The 19,084-nt window shown below is 45.0% G+C and overlaps 1 protein-coding gene across 1 annotated transcript in view; it reads left to right on the top strand.

Moving 5' to 3' along the window:
* The window catches only part of LOC119184747 (uncharacterized), a 47,619-nt gene that overhangs the window by 6,143 nt on the left and 22,392 nt on the right, over positions 1-19,084 (top strand). The gene's annotated exons all lie outside the window — the stretch shown is intronic.

The following is a 19,084-nucleotide window of genomic DNA, read 5'->3' as shown; positions in this document are numbered from 1 at the left end:
GCAATAGCTGATGATCTATGCCTCGGTCGGGTGCCTGCTGTTACCTCTTGGCATTACGAACAGCGATGTTTGATGTTCATTCAAGTGAGACTGTCGCCAGGAGTTGTCCGACACTGAGAGACATAATGCACAGTTTTTTCTTATTTGAACCTATTGTAGGCTCAAATGACCCTTGCAGGAGTATTTGCAGAAATAAAGGAAAGAAAAATTATCAACAGAAATAGTGGTTTGCACTTCAGTAACAAATGATTCTACGGTATTACAACTAGGAGCATTATCAAGTAACTCAGTCTAGTGAGAGATTGCTGAGGGAAAAGGATGTGTTGGTGCAATTCGAAGGCTGGCTGATTGTTTCACTGTGGTTAGTTCTTGATGAGTGTAGGAGAGGATGAAGTAGATAATCTGCCTTTAGAATTTCGAGATGATCGGGGTATGGAGGGTAAACAAATTTAAGCTTTGAAGCTATTCTTCTCTATGAAAATACTTCCAGATGTACTTCTGCGAGTAATTCAGAGATTTCAAATTCGGATAATCCTAAAGATATATGTACGGTATGTTTTACAATTAAAGGAAATATCTGAGCGCATAACATCAAGATGCGGCCGGCGCCGCAGTCGCGCTCAGGCAGCAGCTTGCACGTGCGCAGACATTGAAGGGGCGTAGTGTTGAAATGCGCTGTCTACTATAGCGGTGCATGATTGCAGCTCTGGCCACATTGTGCACCATGTGCTTCGAGATTTTTCCTAAGTATGGACCATTATATGTACATAGACCATGCACATGGTTGGAATCTACGAAATGACAATGATGGGAAGTGATTGAAAGTGGGGCGTTGTGAAACATAAAGCTTGACATGATTCAAGGTTTCTTCAGTTATTTCTTTATGGGACAAAAGTGCACATGTAGCGCTAGATTTGCAAGGAAGTGAATTCTCACTTTGCCAGGAATACAGTAAGCTATAATAAGCAGTTTCAGCCTCTGGTAGTTCTTGCAACCTACACATCTAGCACCTAATTCAGAGTGGTTTTGTATCAACAGCTCATAACATTGCATTTGCCCTGAGACCTGTGTGCCGGAGGTTTTTGTTCCCAGTGGTACTAAACATGCTGTATGAAAGAAAAATCAGAGAGAGAGAGATAAAGATAGACCAGTCTTAGTTCTTTGCAGCTGTGTGCCAGGCCTAAGCTGACTTATGAAACTGTTCGCTTTGGTCACGTGTCGGGAACACCCACCGCAGTGGTCTAGTCGTTGTGTGCGACTAATGACCTGAAGGATATAATCCCGGCTGCTGCGGCCATGTTTTGACGAAGCCGAAATGCTAGAGGCCCGTGTACTCGGATTAAGGTGCACATTAGAGAACAATGGATGGTTAAAATTTTCGGAGTGCTTCACTACAGCAGAAAACATCTAACCCCAACAAACATATAATAATACATGTCCAAAAAAATCCGATATTGGCACTAATTAATTGCTTGCATTATCTTTCAGCAGTGTTTTTAAACTGCGAGTTAAAGTGTTGCTTTTCTTTTTGTCTTAGGAAGAAAATGACACGTTTTATAGGAGCAGTGACACCAAATTTTAAACTCGAGATGTGGCATTCATTCGATTGCTTGGTACGCATGAGTTTTTTTAGCGATGATTTGTGTCTGTAAGTAGAAGTTATTCTATTTCAAGGGCAAAGAACGTTCAAGGCTCATCGGTGCGTTCCCAACCATAAGACGTTGACAGTATTTTGACATGTTCAGCAAGCATCTAGGCCATGCCTCATGCGCCTAGTGATAGTGTGATAATCGTTGAGCAGCGATGTTGTCGACAATTTTAGTGTTGTCATCGCGGTGCCTACATGTGGTACCATTTGGCAGTAACGCCTGGCTGCCTAGCAATGGCTTCACTAGCTTTGTTTCGCTTGCTTTTTGGAGTGCGTTCGTGTGAATCCTGCAGTTTCGTTCTGCTGCTCTGAGTGATTTGTCGTGGAGTCGTCAGCGCGAATGTGATTATTTAAAGCTACAGTCATCGCAGACGAGCGACAGACATGCAGCGTTCTTATGTCTTAGCAGCCAGCGTGGCCCAGGTGTGCATCTCCAGCTGCCTTGTCTTTGCTAGGTCTGGCGTCAATTTCGAAATCATTGCTCAGAAGAGGATATGCCCGAAAACGATTCGCCGTGCCGTCAATATCCGCGATTCCATATTCCTCAGTGTTTTTGTCGTCTGTTGTGGAGGCTGATGACGGCGTCGATAACGATGAGGATGGGGAAGACATGGCTATACACGTGCTCGTCGAGCAGACGAACTGTCAACTGAACATCGTCTCACCGTTTCGTGGGGCCGCCTGATCAGATGGTTGCGAACAGCGGGAGCTGAGTGCTGCAAGCGCTGAAAGTCTGTGTGCTTTGCAGTGGTATTGAATTGGGTTCGATACTGGTGATACTAATTGATGTTATATATATTAATTTGTCTCTCTGTTGCAATATTAGTACCGAATTGTTACTAGGGGATCGATAACTATGCATTGACGCAAAAAATGCGACGTGTAAAGTTGGTGTCACTGCTCCTTTAAACACAATCGTGAGGTTCTAGCATGCAGCTTGTGGTGTGTACTGCTTACCAAATCGGGAGATTTGCATCCTGTGTATACTATAGATGAATATCTCCTGAGTTTAGTGAGTCTAATGATTACTTCGGTGCGATGCGTCACCTTAGGATGGTCATTTGACGTTCTTAGACAACAGCATTTCAGCAAAACATTGCCCTTGGTAACCGTGGAGTCATTGCTTTCACTGGTGATGGCCTAAAACATGTTGCATGCTGTGGGGGACTGAACTGTAAATATTTTCAAGATTTTAAGAATATCTCGTTCACAGTGTTTAATCTTGGCTTTGGTTGCTTTCGCCAATCCTAACAGCGAGCTCAATTATTCTCAGCTGTTTCTTACCAATGAGCCCATAGTAATGGAGCTAGAATTGGTACGCATTTGACATCACCAGTGTGAGTCTTCTTCTGTAACAGTCATGCTGAAAAATCTGGCTGGTGGTATCCATGCCAGTCAAGGCATCTTTAGTCGTAATACGCTGATGAAGGTGGCCCACTTTTTTTGCTAACAGCAGTTTTTTTATTCAGGTGCTTCACATGCTGCATGTATTTCAGCGTGATAGTTTGAGCTTAGTTACATGCAAATGTATCTTAGAAGCTCAGCCAAAATTCTTCAGAAACACGGGTCCGCAGGATCTAAAATGCTGTAGGTTATGTGAAGAGGTCCTTCACATACACTACAGTGCACAGGCATAAATATGTGTTGATGAAAGCACTCTTGGCCTCAAAAGCAGGCTGTCGTGCATATGTATTAATTCATAAAAGCTAACGAAGTTGGGTCTCTGTGTATTTGTACTGGCACACTACAAATCTGGGTATGTTTCATCCTTCTTGCCATGATATAGAAGCAGTGCAATAGAGTTCCTCTGCCCACTGGACCTCCCATTTAGGTGTTGCGTATTCCACACTTCTTGGAGCGAGTGCTTCTCAACAGAGGGAGTTCTAGCCCTTTCGGCTCTGGCGTCGTCAATTGACACCACACAAAATTCCCCCTTGCATTTAGGAAATGAAACCAATATATCGAATTATTGGGAAAGTATTTCTTCAATGACCTCCACTGCGATTGACACCACCATTGGGGCATTTTTCTGGAGTTGAGAGCCGCAAAGAATAAGCTGGACTGAAGTCACAGGAGATGCCGAGGCGGGCAAGCTGAGGCGAGTCAGCGCCATTTTCGAGATGGGGTTCTGAAGTTGGTTCTATGATTTCCACACCTATAAATATGACACTAGTTCAATTTCACATAGTCTAGTAAGCAGCTGCAATAAAAAAGCAATTAGTCTCTCATTTCATCATCACTAAGCCATGATGACCTTTTCGAAGTCATGCCTGTAAATCTGTACATAGTCACACCAATCACGCAATTTTTTGCTTGTGGTCTTCTGATGTCCTAACTATTAGGAAAATAGGTTCTAAAAAGTCTCTATTAAGAAATAAAAATACAGGGCTGAAAGGGCTTGGTACCACATGTATTCTGACAGGTACTACTTGTCACCACTGCTTTATGAAGAACTGCTTCCGGAAGATGTGCTCTTCATGCACATAGGTGTGCAGAGCAGGAAGAGTAAACTGCAGCTGCTGAACAAAAAGATCTTAGAAAGGGGAAGGATTGAGAACTGGTTTAGTTAGTAACGATTTATGGCTGGTAGAGGCAAGACTAAGAAAGAGTATACATAACACGAGCGCTGACTTTCAGCCAAAAATTTGTATTGAAAGAACATCTTAATTGCTAAAACTGCACACACTTTTACAAGGCAAGAAAGCTCATGACAACACACTTCAGGTAAAAGTCACCGGTCGTGTTGTGTCTGGTCTTACTTAATCATTGTTCTTTTGTGCTCTTTTTTTGCCTCTACCAACCAAAAAAGGGGAATTCACTGCCTATCCAATCCATGACTGCCCCCCCCCCCCCCCCCCGTTGGAAAAGTACTTTTTAAAGGCATTCAAAAGTCCAGGGATCGTTTTCTTTCTACGAGCACCTTTTAATGTCTCAATGACTGCGGTCTGATATTGACCGTGTGACTAGTTCTCTTCAATATAGGGACTCTCTCCTGGGAAACTCCGCCATTTTGGCAACAATTTGCCGGTATAAGCCCTTAAGGGGGGACGCGGCCCTTAAAAATTAAAAACCGAAAAATCGCGAAAAAGTCGGTTTTTGAAAAACCACATTTTTGGGTTGTATGTCTCATAAACTACCTATTCTGTAATTATCAGCACCTAGTTCAACCGCAAAGTGCAAAAAAAAATACTATTTTCGAGGCCGCCGCGGCGTCCAAAACGGGCGCAAATCCCGAAATCAAACCCAACTTCGCGCGCGCGCCATTCCCGGACCATGCGGTCGTCCCGCGCCATCTTGGTGTTGTTTTGACCGTGAATTCTTTCTCTCTCGTTCGCCGCCTTGCAAAATGGCGTCGGCAGCACAGTTGAGACGCTATTGGCGTTTTCCCGCGATGCGATGAGGAGCACTGATTGGCTAGAGCAGCGCATTCATATCTCGCGGGAGAAAGCGTGCCCGCCATTGGCTGCTGTGCAGCTGCGGGGCGGTCGCTCCTCTCGATGGCGCGTCCAGCGCGCTCGCTTCGTTGTTGCTCTCGGCTCCGTCCGCCTCGACAGACGTCTGCTTACGAGCCGCTCTTCGCCTTGTGCTATCTTTTCGATCATTTTCTCTCGTTTTTTTTTTTTTCTTTTTGCACTAGTTCTGTGCCTTTCGTCTTTGTTGTTGCAGGCGATGCCGGCAACGAAGCCGAAGTCAGTGCGGAAGTCCGGTGCGCGGAGGCGCGCTATGCGGCTTGTACGATCATCGAAATTCCGCTATTCTGCTGCGGGTGCCGACTGCGTAGACGCTTGCAGCGACGGAACTGTGTTGTTGGCTGTCGCCAGTTGAGAATCCGACACATCGAGTGTGGCTGGAGCCGCGAACGCACCGAGTGTTTCCGAGATCGCCGGGCTCGACACGTGCTCCGAATCGATGCCATCCAGTGTGACACCGAGTGCTTCTGATATCGCCGCACCCAGCACTTCGTCTGAATCGGTGCCGCCATCGAGCGTGAGTGAACCGTCGCTTCATCTGCGGACGCGTTTCCTAACGAAGGAAGAAATCGATGCGAATGCAAAACGTCGTGACGCCGTTCGCGCTGAACTTGAGTCTACGCCGGCGACGCAGAAGAAATTTCAACTGATGCAGCCGGCGCTTGCACCTGCAGTGACAAGAGAGGGCGAACATTTTTCGCTCGTTCAAATGAACATCTTTAACGTCGTGCTCAGCTGCACAGTGTGCAAAGAATGTTTGAAAGGTGCTATGACTGTCCGAGAGAGCACCAAGCTTGGACTTGCAACAAAATTTGAAGTCGTGTGCGCCTCTTGTGGCACCGTCGATAAATTATGGACATCACCCCGCAAAAAGCACACGCAGGCCTTTGATGTAAATGTCCACGCCATAATGGCTATAAAGCAAATAGGCAAGGGGCAAACAGCTCTTAATGACTTTTGGGCTGCCATGAACGTCTCTTACAGAGGTCTTCACCACAAGACGTTTCAAAAGCACTTGAAAGAGACGTTCAGGAAGCCAGAGGCCATCGCTTTGGAGAAGTTTTATGCTGATTCTGCCACAGCAGTGATCAAAACATATAAAGAAATGGACCCCAGCTTCTGCAAGGACATCACCGTAGTGTACGATGGCACATGGCATAAGCGGGGTCACACATCACACATCGGAGTGGGATCGGTAATTGACTTCTTTACAGGTCTCATCTTGGATGCTGTAGTTCTTTCAAACCACTGCCTTGGATGCCAAACAGGGCCCAAACCTGGAGATGCAGCGTACGAAAGCTGGCAGAAGCACCACATTTGCCAGAAAAACACAGACGCAAAATCGGGAAGCATGGAAATGGAGGCAGGCTTGACTCTTTTTGGGCGGTCTGTATCCAAGCATGGCCTGCGGTACACCACTCTTGTGTCCGACGGAGACAGCTGGACCTTCGCTGCCCTCACAGAAGAGAATGTGTACGGGCTAGTGCCAATTGTAAAAGAAGAATGTCTGAACCATGTTCAGAAAAGGATTGGAAGTGCTCTTCGAAACATTGTGCAGAAAAGTGATAAGCCACTGAGTGGGAAGGGGAAGCTGACTAAAGCCCTCATTGAAAAGCTGACAGGATATTATGGTTGGGCCCTGAGAAACAATTCAACTGACCTAACAGCCATGCAGCGTGCAGTGATGGGAACATATCACCACGTCACATCGACTGACCAGGACCCTCACCATGAACTTTGCCCAGAGGGGGCTCAATCGTGGTGCCGCCATAGAGCTGCAGAGGCAAAGCGTGAGCCACAGCCAAAACATAAACACAGCCTACCGGACTATGTCGCTGCAGTTATGCTGCCCATCTACGAAAGACTGTCACAAAAGTCGCTTCTTCAGCGCTGCCTGGGAGCAAAGACGCAAAATGCATCAGAATCATTCCACTCCATTCTGTGTTCTCTGATGCCGAAGGAACAACACTCATCCTTGATCGCGGTAGAAACAGCACTGCATGAAGCAGTGCTGTGCTACAATGCCGGCTGCTGCGAAGCAACCCAAGTGATATCGGACTCCATTGGACTTCAACCAGGTTATCTGGCCATCCAGCGAGCTCGTGAAAAAGACGCTTTACGCCTAAAAAAGAATTCTAAAAGACACCAAGAGAAGATGGAGGCCAGGAAAAAGAAGAAAAGAGTGCGCCAGGACACTTCTAGCTACTGTGCTGGAGCTTTTTGAAGAAAACACGTGTTTTCAACTTTCTTGGCCTGTTTTCTCAGAACGGATTTTTTTGCTAGTTGTGGTGCTGAGGAAAGCAAAAACTCGAAAACCGTTCATCAGATTTGTGTGCCGTTTTTTTTTATTCTGTTCCTGAATGACCTTGCAAGGGCGTAACAAGCTCCTTTTTTTGAAAATTGGTGCTGTTAATTTATAATAAACAATTAATTTTTGATGAATCTGGTCATTACTGGTTACATCAAATTCAAAGTTGCGTGAAAATTTTTGGGGGGGAAATTAAAAAAAAAAACGGCTTTGTAGCGCCCTGGGATAGCTATCAAGGAATGACCACAATGAATTTCAGCTTTCTACTATGTCCTGGGATTTCTCACGACTCTTCCTCAGGCACCCATGTGAAGCACCCAGTTAAACCTCAATAACTCTGGAACTAAGAAACACAGCTTCGTGAAAATTAGCAGTTGTGCTAGTTTTATTGTAGTGAACAACCCCTGAAAGTTTCATCCAGATATCTTAAAAAATAAAAAAGTTCGGTCTCCTGGGTAGCCTCCCCCCTTAAGTCCTGCTTCACATAACTTGCGTGGAGCTCAATACGGTGCCATGTGCCGCTTTGGTCTAGTGGCTATGGTACTTGGCTACAGACTCACTCGCATGTCGTGGGATTGAATCCTGGCTGTGACGGCCGCATTTTTGGTGAGAGCAAAAATGCTCGAGGCCTGTGTACTTCGATTTAGGTGCACGTTGGAGGACCCCAGACGGTTGAAATTTCCGCAGCCGTCCACAACAGCATCTCTCGTAATCATATCCTGGTCGTGGGACGTTAGGCTGCAACAACTATTATCAAAACTACACCACGGATTGGGCGAAAGGAACCAGTTGTTCAGTGATGGCTCTTTCTATGTCTTCTTCTTGTTCTTTTCTCGTGTTTTGTTCTCACGCTATAACAATCGTGCCCCGAGGTGCATTTTTTGCGCCTTCTCCTGACATTTTATTATGTATTCCTACTTGTCGGTTTTCTTTTTCCCACTTTTTCTCAATTTACATCGGGCCCCGCCGCGGTGGTCTAGTGGCTAAAGTACTCGGCTGCTGACCTGCAGGTCGCAGGCTCAAATCCCGGCTGCGGCGGCTGCATTTTCGATGGAGGCGGAAATGTTGTAGGCCCATGTGCTCAGATTTGGGTGCACGTTAAAGAACCCCAGTTGGTCTAAATTTCCGGAGCCCTCCACTATGGCGTCTCTCATAATCATATGGTGGTTTTGGGACGTTAAACACCACATATCAATCAATCAATTTACATCGGCAACATTGTGCCACGTGCAGCACTTATGTATACTGATTCTGGCCAGTCTTGTGAGGGGTGCACGAAGCGAAGCTACAGACGTTATGTCTGCCAAAGTAATCAGCAGCTAAACGATCCCATCTTCCCGATTCTCGGGCAACGAAAAAATTGTGTGCATGAGCCATATACCAAAAGTATGAATTCCAATATTGTGAAACAGCTGACACCTGGTGATAGGGTCCCGCACCGTGTTTAAATTGCTATTTTTGCAGTTTGAAAACATTGACTTGTAGATAGGCAGCATATATTCGCAAAACACTCAACCAAACAGACACGTTAGTCTAATTCAATTCAGCCTACATCAGAGCTTGATGGAGGAGAGGCTTGATGCTGTATGTTGTCTGGTAGTATTGCAAGGATCAAAAGGTCAGCATGAAAAAAACGGTAATAATAGAATGATGCAAGCCTTGTTATTTTGATTGTCTGGCAGACAGCTACATGGAAAAATAGACATTACAATATTATAATATCAGTGCGCTCAAGCTTACCCCGAGTGTTTTAGGAGCATTAAGGGCGAAAATTCCTACTTGCTATGCTGTCCAGCGTTTTGAAAAAGTTGCAGGAAAGGCTCAATCAACACTTTCTAATAACCTGAAAATGAAACTGTTATTAATCCTATAACGATTTGGAATGAAGCTCTGAGCCCACATGGCAATGTATAGGTGCCGTGAAATGGAGCTTTTGAAACCATTGAAATCAGTGTAACAACCCACAATCTAGCTATTAAGAGCAGCTAGATTGGGGCTGGCACCAAGTGCTGACCTTTTCAGCAAAGAGGATTGCCTTCTTTTCGGACTTTTGGAAGGGAGTACAAAAGCTGACGTGATAGCTTCGACGGTGAATTTTCTCGGTTGTTACGCTTATCCACAATAGCTCAGAAACAAGGCGCATAAAACGATGCAACCTGTGCCTCCTGTTCTCCCACCCCCCTCGCCTGCCCTGCATGGCCCTGCATGTTGGGCAGGGCCATTGCTGCAGCGACGGTGTGAAGGAGGTGTCTCGCACTTCGTTACATCCTTATGGCACTTATGATTCTGTGCATGGCACAAAGACGAATTAAACTCGCAGCTGCCATGTTTTTTTTTTTTTTTCGCCTGCTTGCACTATTGCCGCAAAGACTAAGTCGACATGTAGTTCATCTTTAGTTGAGTCGTGCCAATATTTGACAGTTGATTGCTTCAAAAAGGAAAACTAAAAAACTTGCCCAGTACAAAAGTGTCTCAGCAAGGCTGGAAATCTTCCACATATCTTTTTTGGCCTCTAGCGCTATTTGAAATGCTGCTTGCAGTTAATGATGTGTTTCAATGAATGCTGGGCTTCGCCATTACGAAACCTCTGACAGGGTCTTGAAAGCCTTTGACTACCATCAAATTGTGGTCTCCGAAGCATCTTTGTGTCGATAGAAGTCTGTTACCACAGATGACTTGAACATTGGTGCTGTCAACATGCATAATCACGACTGCACCTGCGCTGGGCGTACTCGTAGATCACTGAAACAGTTGAGAACAGGGTTCTCGTGTTCGACTGAAGTTTACTTTAAAAGCCAGCTTTGATGAAAATGCAGTTTGGTGGAGAAGACAAGAAGGAACCGAGGCGCCGCTCCTATCGATGAAAGCTGGTTATTCTTATGCTTGGCAGTGAGTGACATGTGTTCGAAACAAAAAAAGAGGTGCCCACCTGCAAGCTTCCGATCCAATGAGCGCTTGGATGGCAAGCCACACTTCATATATACGAACCAGACCAGTAACACTAGGGACTGTGCTGTGTGCAGTGATCGAAAGAAGAAAGGTGGCAGGAGAAAGACTATTTTCTACTGCTAAACTTGCAGTATAAACCCGGGCCCTCATCCATTCAACTGCTTCAAGCGTTACCATACTGTACTCGAGCACCGCCAACAGCGGAGAGTGTCGAGAAATCATCAAATAAAACCCTATCGTGTGTTTCTATACTAAAGACTTTCTTCTGCCCGGTGCCAAAAATATTGTCGTGAAGCAGTGACTGTGAAGAAGCAAATGCAACCAGTACTAGGTGAAATGATTTATTGAGCATACTTAGGCCCAGCAAATGAAAAAAAAACAACTAAAGAATGGTGACTGCGAGCGTGGGTGTCAGTTGTCGACAACCTGATTGTGGGCAGTGTGTGCCCTTTTTTATACATCAGTGACGAAGTCTTGTGGGGTTGTTGCCGGCCCTCACACGAGCTCCTTCGATAAGCTTCACTTGAGTCCTGCACATGATCCCGAGAGAACAATTTGAAACAATTGCAAAGCTTCACAAACATGGGCTGTGCAGAAAGGTACAGATTGAATCACACTTGTCTAGAGCAGTGGAACGTGTGGCTGTTGGCACTGTTGTTGGCAACGGCTTTTGGCTCATGTTAGCTACAAGCTTTCGTTGAAGCTTGAATCATAAGCACAATTTCCTAGCACGCAGTATGACTGTGTTTGGTATTATTGTGGCGTCTGTTTGCATATTTCCGCAGAAAACGGCTGCTGGAGCAGCCGGCCGGGTGCTCCATACGAGTGTGATTTGATGTGGTCAAACATCTTTTAGTGCATGAAACCCGGTCGCATACCGTAATGATCTATGCACGTGTGGCAATAATGTACATAATGGCCTCTGACATCTGCTGTGGGCATATGGCAGTATGCATTAGACACAAATATGACAAGGAGCATGACAACGGACAAAAGCGTATGTTCTGATGTTCTTTGTCATCCTTGTTTTTAATTTGCACTGTTAGTCATTATGGTTACCATGAACAACCAACTACGCAACTAGTGCGTCTGGGACGACACACATGAAAGAAATACAGAGCTCTTATGATAGCGATTTCCGTGACCGTCTGTCTTTAACAAACATGATGTGCACTTGTTTACAACGTGGTATGGTCTCTCATCAGAGACGAATTGGAGAAAACAGCTCGTTAGTTTCAGAAACCTCCTGCTGAAAGAGAAGAAAACTGCAGTGGCCAAAAATAGTCGAGATGGAGCTTTAGCAGGCTGACACTCCAGTTGGACCCTTGTATGCTAACAATTTCTACAAAGACATATAACGAGAGTGGTAGTGCTTGCGCAGAACACCTGAGTGGGAGTTGAAACACGCGAAGCAAATTTCACTCCCCTGTAAAGCCATTTCAGCGGTTTGTGATGGTCCAATTGGCGGTGCTGTTTCGTGGCTATGCTGGCCCACGCCTTGGAAAGTCTCGTTAGTTGAAAACATGCGATCTACGCAGTTGCTATGGAGGAACTGGCTCGCAGTGCGGGATCTGTGCATAGCCGAATTTAAGCAGTGTTTTGCCAAAATTGTTTAATGGAAGAAGCGGGGAAGGCAAGTAGGGAACCAAATTATGGCTTAGATTCTTGTGCATGAGATGAGGCCAACAGCTAACCATTTGTGTTTGCATCACTGGACAGCCAAAACAATGGGTAGTTTTGGTCTGGAGTTTTCTTATAATTTTACTCTGATCAAGAGGAAGACCTAGATCGAAAATTATGAAAGTCGGCCTGATAGGGAGTGCGTAGGTCTTTCAAATTTTTGAAAACCCTGGAAATGCTAACTTTTGTATTGAAAGCCTCGAAAGTCCTGGTATTTCGTTTCGATTCTTGAAAACCTTTGAATTTTGTGGATTTTAACAAGGTACCATCGTACAACTTGCAATTCATTGCAGTTGGGCGGGGTCCCAGGCAAACTTCATTGCTTATCGCGTTCTGTGATTGCGAAGTCGGGCACAGTGAAACTGCCTCTACTAGATTGGCGAGATCGAGGCACGTGTGTGCGCGCATTGCCAAATTTTCTTTTCTTAATCTGGCTTGCTTTGGTTTCGGCCGGAAGCCTAATACTGATAAAACACAGTGAGGATGCAGCATCTTGAGCTCTCTGGAAAAAGAAATGTTGTGACTAGGCACTTATTACAGTTGAATTTATTAGTGTTTAAAAGTTCTTCTTCTGGCTTCATTTTTGTAGTGGTATTCATCAGTAACCAGTTCAAAAAAAAAAAGTACGGTATAGCTTCAAAGCCTTAGCCACCTCAGCATCATGTATTGTCCAAGTGCGTTGTGTTACTGGTCAGTGCTGCTCTGGTGCCGTCAGTGGTGCTTTGTTTTTTACGTGTTTGTTGAGATAGCGTGATTGGTATACGGTTGGCATAAATTGTAGTTATTCACGGGAAAAGTAAGCTCCAGAGCATTTGGCTTTCATCGATAACGTATAAAAACGTTGGATTGTGCTGGATACATCTGACCCTCACTGTGTAAAGTGCACATTCTGCAAAAAGAGCCTTGATATTGGTTGTGTGGGTTAATTCATTCTGAAAAGCCACGCAGAAAGTACATAGTACTTTTTTTAGTGCTGTACGGGTGTTGCTTAAATGTGTTAGGCCATTAATGTAGTTTAGTCAGAGTCCACAGCCCGCAACCACCCTAACCCGTGACAATGATTTTTCTTTTTTGTGCGAACTTTGGAGCTTTCATTCTAGCTGACAGGAGCTATGGAAGGCATTCGGATTGGCTCTTGTATAAACTGGTCCTTAGCATCAGTCGCCGTATCTCTGTGGAGCACTTGAAAGGCTTGGATATTTCTCAGCGTACCATATGTGATGCAGTGAATGAGGAAAAAAGGCATTTCTACTCGTTCACTGCGTCAAGCTTTCTCATTTTTTGTTGTTGTGCTGAGTGACCCACCGTTAGGTTATGCAGCACATCTGCCAGTTGCGCCATGACCCAATGGCGGATGGCATTCAGCCCCCCCCCCCCCCCTTGCAAAAAAATTTCGTCTGATAAATTATAATTTCTTGTAACAAGAGGCATACTTGTGCGTTCATGTTTGATGAAGCTATCACATCAGCAAGCTTATGCATGCTCGTAACGTTGAGCCTCCATAAGGAGAGCACAGGCCGTGTCCCACTGGTGAACCACACACCACAGTGGATGTGTTAAATGTTGTTTTCATAAAGAGTTCAGCGTGGCTGTGTTCGTAACAAGGCACTACTATGGTTTAGAATAGACCAGAAATGTGCCAGGAAAATGCGCATGAGATAACAAGGCATATTATTATAGAAGTTGAATGCATGCACCTGAAGAGAAACAAACTTGAAGCAGTTGTTGCTGATTTAATTATCTGTGCTGATGCAAACGACTGTGAACTTATTGGGATGCAAGCAGCAAAAAAAACAAAACAAAAAAAAACCAGAACAACCTGTTCTGAAATTCATAGCTTCTAGTCTAAGGAAATTGCAGTAAGTCAACTGAATATTCCTTGTTTTGTGCAGTAAACTTTACCGTGAACTGCAGTCAGCCTTGAATTTTTGTCTCGCGAATTTGTACGAATGTGGTTGGAAGATAAATACAGGTGAACCCCGATTTTACAACTTTCAGGAGACTACGCAAGACTGTCACATCGTCCGAGCGTCGTATAGTAAAGAAAGCTAAGATTATAGGCAGTGACACTTCACCTCGCCTGCAAAACGGGTGCAGACCACCTTAATAAGCCCATGCATGACCTTGTGCCTCTGCAAGGAAGGTTGATTAAATTATCTTTGCCAGTAGTAGCAAATCTTTATTGTTATTCGTGAAAAAAAAAAAATGGCATTCAACGTGCATTTTTCTACCTATAAACAATGTAAAAAAACTGCCTGCACGCGAGAACCAAACCTAAATGGCATTGCCTACAGCCTCCCGTCAGACTGGTCAGACACAGCGTCATCGCGATTACATAATGGTGATAGACCACAAGTTTGTGTAGAATGCCTTCATGCGTGACTGAGATGGACATGTTTGTAATTTGTAGGCTTGTGAAGTACAACTAGTGATGTCCCATTGTTAACATGAATGTTGGCGTCAAGTGAAAGTAATTTTGCATGGGGGAAACAGCTGCATTGCGCCCTTATGTGTGCGCAAGCCTGCGACAGCGACCAAGGCAGGAGATCAGCTTTATCTTCACCAGGAAAAGTTTCCACGGACCAAAAACGTTTAAATATGACCTTTTCGGCCGGCTGAACGTACTCTGTGTGGATAGAGCTTGACTGGGTAACAACTCCAGATACGTACACACGCGATCGAGGCTTATGTAGAAGCGCATGAACTTCTAGGAAAATAAATTTTCCATTTTAAGAAGACATCCTGTCTTACTCTCTACATTTTCAAACCTCAACAAAGGGAAACGCAAGTTCATATTTTGCACTCGTGAATATTTGGTTGACATTGGATTTGAGTAAAGGTAGTTTTTTCTTTCAGACGGAATCTGAATGTCGGCGTAAGGTGCACGGTCGGCGTAAAACTACGTCGTATAACCAAGGTTTTAATGCATTATTTCTATGGGGATTTTTGCGGGACCAAACAGATTTGTCGTAAAATGCGGGCTGTTGCAAAACCGGGGGACATATAATTGAAGTGTCACTGTACATAAAAAGACAAAGAAAATGTTCAGTAGCTGGACAAGAGAATGAGATTTCACTAAGGGCATCTGGACCATACAATCTGTTAACACATTTGCTGTGGTAAGCTTTACTGTGGTCTTATTTTACGTGCAGAGGGACGCACCGGTGGGCCGCTCGGCATATCCTCCACGTGCCCCATGGCTCACCGGTGGGTCATGGCATTCAACACCAGAAACATATCCACAAAGTGAATGATGATGAGAGGCAGTGGGATCTTTCAAAGTTCGCGGTAGTAAATCACTCGTGATATTGACCACTCACGCTTGTAAATGAAAGTGGTGTACAAAGATATATGCATGTCTTGCTAAACTAGCACTTTTTCCTTCCGCACTTGTAGCACGTGTGGGTGTGCGCGTGGATCTGCGTTCGTGTACGTCTCAGTAGATCCATGTCAGCGTGGTCAGCAGGTTCCCGACTATTGGCAAGGGCCGTGTCATGTCGGCACAGAACTCTTTTGTGACCATCATCTTCGTCATCATAGTGATCGTCATAGCATATAGTGGGTACCTCTCATGTGCACGCCTACGGCGCACAACAATGCCGACGAGTAAGCGTCACCCTTTAAGAGTTTCACCCCTAAAAATACTGATTATTTGTAACCTCTTGCTACAAGAATCGTGCCTCTGCGTTAATGTCTGGTACAATTATCAAATCAGCGAGTAGATACATTCCTGTGACATCATGGCCCTGTAGAAGGAGCACAGGCTGTGACCCACCAGTTAGCCATGCTGCAGTGGACGTGATAAAAGTATACCTAGGTCTCTTGCTGATAGAAAGCCTTTGTTTTCAAAGGAAAATATGTCGAGGAATAAAACTGAAGCTGGGGCTCATATAGCAGATGTTCACAAATCATAACTGGCAACTTATATTTCCAGAACTAAAAAGCATACATTCATTGCATTTTATGACTGCAACATATGCGGTGGGAGCTTTGAGGACAACAAAGAGACTCGAGAAGCTAAAGGGCCACTAAAAAAATTATTTTCGACACATTAAAGGGGCACTGACAAAAAATTTCGCGGCCGAGAGAGCCTGCGGTGTAGAATCTCGCAAACATTCGTATGTTATCTGCAAAATATTAACTGGGAATATAGCTTGGAAAGTATTTTAAATGAATTTCGAAGTTTGTGTGAGCGCTCGACTCCGTTATGCCACTGACACTTGCGAAAAAGACCCTTTGGGGACCCCCTACTTCCCTCACGTTGCCACGGTGCAGCCAATAAAAAGTTATGATGTCGTTATAGTCGCCATTTTCCTTTTGCTGCATTTGTTCTTGCAATCTATACTTTTTCGGCGGCTGGTTGCGAGTGCGTGGTCGTGGCGCATGCTTTGAAAGTTCTTGCGCGTGGCGACACTGCAGTCCCTATCCTACTTGAAAGTAATTCTTGACGCGGACCGTGCGGAAGTGTGTCACAGTTCTGTGTGCTGACATGGTCGAGAGCTGCGCATGCCAGGTGGCGATAGTTGCACCCAGCATCTTCACGTTCTGGGACCTCTCTCCAACCGAAACTGTAACTGGTTGATAATGGAGGAGCCTGTAATTATTTATGTCACATGCTGCAGCAAATGATGTGTCATGTTATGACTAACAAGCCCCAGCAACACATTGTAGCTGACAAATGCGAGGCCAAAGTTTTTTTGTCGGTACCCCTTTAATAAATCAAAGGTGAATAAAATTGGACAGAGATCTGTCTGGCTGGGTAAGAATTCAGACGAACAGGTAGTCACCCCTGAAGAGGAACTGAATCGGACCTGAAACATTGGGTCATTTTTCAGTTTTTAAAGGGGCCCTGCAATACTTTTTAAGCATGGTCAGAAAACGCTGCCGATCGGTAGTAGAGGTTCCTGAGAACACGCAAGCCAAATGTTGTAGCGCAGCACAAAACCTGGAATTCACAATAAATTACAATAAATTATCAAAGTCAGCTAAAAATTGCTTTCTCTTCTCTCGACAAATGACGGGAGATGCTGAAAAATCACACGTAGCAAGCCCATCTATCAGCCATTGGCTGATTTGAACATGGCGTGCTCGGTCGTTACAGACTTCTCCGTGGGAGGCCGTCACATGTCCACGCGTGCACGTGCGACCGCACTGAGTAAGCCACGTATTTGAAAAAAAAAGTGCTTAAGGTCACGAGGCGTGCGTGACGTGTTTTGTTTGCCTCTCCCATCTCTTCCTGCTTGGCTTCCAGCGCTTTCGTTGGCGCGGGGGGAGAGGGAATGCGATTGCAGTGTGTGACAAATCTTTGTAACTCCGCTCATACTGGACGGATCCTTAAAATTTTTGCGACGTGTAATTTGTGAGGCAATGAGCTCTTCTAGTGAATTAATTTCATGGTTACTTAAAAAAGTGTTTCAGGGCCCCTTTAACATTAGAAACTTCAAACTAAAGGTGGGTAGAGAGTTAATTTTTTCCATATAAATAAACTACAATTTCACAATACTGAAAACCACTCTTACTGAGAGAAGATGCCTGGTCAATAAGAAGACTCACAAAAAGAAAATGTGGGTGGTGGCGCCACTTTGAAATTGGTGCACCACTAGGCCATAAGTAGTTCTTAACCGTTAAAAGTGTAGTATGTTGTCCTACCTGTGATATGATACGCTCTTTGGTAGCGTGCGCTCCAGGGTCGGCTACATCCCCAGCTTCCCAAAATAGGGTGTAAACATTCATTTATTGACAGTATCAAGGGGGGGTTCTGAGACCTTTTTTCGGAGGTGAGTTTCTCTGCCATACAAATCTCCTGTATATAGCGACTGCTTTGAGCTAGTGCCATGCTCAGCAAATGCAGATAAGATATTTTGTTTTTGATATTCGAGTCAATTTTCTCACGGCGCGCCTATCGACATGAACAATCACTTGACATCAGGCTACAGTACTAATTCTGGTGACTTCACGCAGCGGTCTGTCCAGTTGTGATGACGTCGAGCACCAAAACACAAAAAATGGCACCTTGCCTGTCGCCTTCTCGATCATCTGCTCGTGCTGTGCAGTCAATGTCATTCAGCGTACGTGAAGTGATTTAGCGGAGTCTGGAATAGTGTGCGTATGTGTGAATACAAAATATACGCCTATCCGAGGGCAAATGAATTTTTCGGCTTCGAATACGTCGTTATGACGCCAATATTTGGCCCTGTAAAGTCTTGCACCAGTGGAACGGGGGACAATAGGTGCAGATTCCACCAATTCACATCCTATCTGGCGCTGAGACAAGCATGGGTCGACTTTGTGCGCTACGGCAAAGGCATGCGACCGGGCGCCAACTAAGTGGAGTTTACCGTGTTCACTGCACTTCACTCCAGACACGTACACCCTCAACATGCAGTTTCTGAACGACTTCGGATTTGTGATAAAGAACCTGCGTGCTAAAAGTGATTCCATCTTAACATTGTGCCCCCCTGCCACGATAGTTGCCACACGTGCGGTCGCCTGGTGGCACTGCTCATAACGTGTCATGTGTCACGGTACATTAGGAACCGAAACTAGCTTTAAAAAGCATTCTGTATCCAATTTTTCAGAGCGCCCTCACGCTTACCAGTGCGTTAACTGCGTTCTTAGGGGCCTGGTCAAATATATTACCCCCCCAAAAAAGCAATAGGTGAAACTTTCCGTGTCAGTACTCTTTTAAAGTGGAACTGCTGTACTGCCCAAGTGCACAGGCCTCCTTGCCCTCAGTGTCACCACAGTTCTCTATTTCTTACTAAATTCTGTGTGATCGGACATGCAGAGAGGCAGTAGGCACATCTTTTTAAGGTACTCGGAGCCATCAGAACAAATGCTCAATCTTAATCTGACAGCACCACAAAGAGAACGCACGGGGTGTAGCGCCTCCTTCAAAGTCTGGTATGCTCCAGCTTGCTCTATTCTGCGCTATTTTTCTACAGAGCCAATGTAACCTAAACATAAGTGCTCTTTGAAATCGGTGACATCACCAGCAGAGATTTCGGTGCAAAGCGTAACTAGGAAACT

This window comes from Rhipicephalus microplus, chromosome 6, assembly GCF_043290135.1.
Source record: "Rhipicephalus microplus isolate Deutch F79 chromosome 6, USDA_Rmic, whole genome shotgun sequence".
Taxonomy (NCBI): domain Eukaryota; kingdom Metazoa; phylum Arthropoda; class Arachnida; order Ixodida; family Ixodidae; genus Rhipicephalus; species Rhipicephalus microplus.
The sequence above is the reverse complement of the archived record's forward strand: the minus strand, read 5'-3'. Positions and strand labels throughout refer to the sequence as shown.